The sequence below is a fragment of the Gossypium raimondii genome, chromosome 4, assembly GCF_025698545.1.
Source record: "Gossypium raimondii isolate GPD5lz chromosome 4, ASM2569854v1, whole genome shotgun sequence".
In the NCBI taxonomy this organism is placed as follows: domain Eukaryota; kingdom Viridiplantae; phylum Streptophyta; class Magnoliopsida; order Malvales; family Malvaceae; genus Gossypium; species Gossypium raimondii.
The window spans coordinates 18,956,079-18,958,447 of record NC_068568.1 but is presented as its reverse complement, the minus strand read 5'-3'; the positions used below and the strand labels follow the sequence as shown (position 1 = coordinate 18,958,447).

The following is a 2,369-nucleotide window of genomic DNA, read 5'->3' as shown; positions in this document are numbered from 1 at the left end:
TTGCCTTGCATAGTTTTTAGGTTTATGTAATTAAATAGTTGCAAACGTAAATGTCCCTGTGACCTTATATAAATGCTAAGAAACCCTTAGTTAATATGGTCAGTAAGATGCTTATTTAACTAAGTAAAAGAATCCGAAAGGACTTAATTTGGTTTCAAAACTCATGAAAGATCGAGTTGCCATAGAAGTATTTTCAAACATTGTTAAGCACGATAAAGTAAATTGAATTGATTAATATAATTATCCTAGCCAATTTAATGTTTATTGTTTTTTTTTTTTTTTGCTAAAGCCATTCATTCATACATTTAGGTAAATTGCATCTAGATTAAAATTGCATAGAGGTCAATCTTTGCATCTAATTAATTTTTCTTAGTTTAGTCATCACCATCCAAATTATTGGGTTTTTACATCTAATTGTGAATTTATAATTTTGCAATTAATTAATTAAGCTTATACAGTCTCTGTGGAGACGATAACTCATTTTACTTACTTATTACATGAACAATTGTGGACACTTGCGCATATTTCTCGTTACAAGTTTTTGGCGTCGTTGCTGGAGACTATTGCCTTAATCATTTTTTTGTGAAATTATTCTTTGCAATTTTGTTTTTTTTATTTCTATTTAATTTCTAACTTTACTAATTAGTTCTTTAATTTTTTTCTCTTTCCCTTTATTATTATTTTATTCTTTATTATTTAGTTTTTTCTGATTTTCCTTTCAGGTCGTTATGAGCATAAATCAAATCATCGATTTACTCCCTATAGACCCCGAAATTAAGTGGGCATTTAAACAAAGAAGACAAATAAGATTAGCCTAGAGACATGCTGCAAAAATAGACCTTGAGAATCAAAATGATGTTCAAGAGAATATAACCGCTAATGCTCAAAATCCAATCCTTATTGCTGATGGTAAGGATCGGCCCATAAGACAGTATGTCATACCACTTCTTAACAAACTAAATTCGGGAATTAGGAAACCGGAGATTGAGGCACCACAGTTTGAATTGAAGCATGTGATGTTTCAGATGCTTCAAATAATAGGCCAATTCAGTGGAATGCCAACAGAAAATCTGCATCTTCACCTTCGATTTTTTATGGAGGTGAGAGATTCCTTCGAGATAGCCGGTGTAACTGAAGACACACAGAGGTTGAAGCTGTTTCCATACTCGTTGTGAGATTGAGAAAGAGTATGGCTTAATTCGTTGTCATCTAATTCAATTTCTACTTGGCAAAAATTAGTTGAATGCTTTCTCGTAAAGTATTTCCCACCTAGCAAAAATGCTAAGTTGCGGAATGAGACCACCACTTTTCAACAATTGGATGATGAGTCGTTATGTAAGGCATGGGAAAGATTCAAGGAGTTACTATGTAGATGCCCTCATCACGAGATTCCACATTGTATCAAGTTGGAGACATTCTATAATGGTCTCAATGCACACGCAAGGGTTGTAGTAGATGCTTCTGCGAATGGAGCTCTCTTGTCGAAGTCTTATAATGAGGCTTATGAAATCATCAAGAAAATAGCCAGTAATAATTACCAGTGGCTGAAAAATCAAGCAGCTTCAGGAAGACGAGTAGTCGGAGTACATGAAGTAGATACCCTTACTTCACTCTCGGCCCAAGTATCCTCTATCTCTTCAATGTTGAAATAGTTTACTACTAATGGTTTAAATCATGTTGCAGCTCAGCCACTAACCTACTACCAAGGAGGTGGACCAAACAACACTTAAATGCAGCATAGATCAAATCAACCTCTTGGTTTCAATCAACAAGTTCAACACCCACCGCAAGTTGAATCTTTAAATAATTTAGATAACTTGTTAAAGTCATACATTATTAAAAATGATGCATTAATTCAAGGCCAAACAACAATATTGAAGAATCTAGAAAATCAAATGAGACAATTATTTAATGAACTTAGAAGCAAACCCCAAGGTGTTGTACCAAGTAGCATAGAAAATCCTCTATCAGTCGAGTCTTCTAATCTTGAGAACTTATTAAGAGCATACATGGTGAAGAATGATGCAACTTTGAGAAATTTGGAAAACCAGATCAAGCAGCTAGCCAACGAACTTCGAAATAGACCACAAGAAGTTTTGCCCAATGACATGGAAAACCTAAGAAAACCGAGCGAGGAGAATTGCAAAATGGTCAATTTACGAAGCTGAAGGCCTTTTGAACCCAATAAGGTTGAGGTTGAAGATGACCCTCCCTAAAAAGAGGAAAATCAACCCACAGTTGAAATTCCTGCACTAGATAATCCAAATTCTGCAAATTCTGAAAAGGTAAAATCTAAACCAGTGAATTCTGATAAGCTAACCTCCTTTTTAGATGCAGAAATATTACCTTGGAAGAACTGTCCAATCCAA

At 34.5% G+C, this 2,369-nt stretch overlaps 1 non-coding gene across 1 annotated transcript; it reads right to left on the bottom strand.

The window, feature by feature from the left end:
- Positions 1-1,284: 1,284 nt before the first annotated feature.
- Positions 1,285-1,390, bottom strand: LOC128040666 (small nucleolar RNA R71). The gene has a single exon (XR_008195472.1). It is a non-coding gene; the product is annotated as a small nucleolar RNA R71 (small nucleolar RNA).
- Between the last annotated feature and the right edge of the window lie 979 nt (positions 1,391-2,369).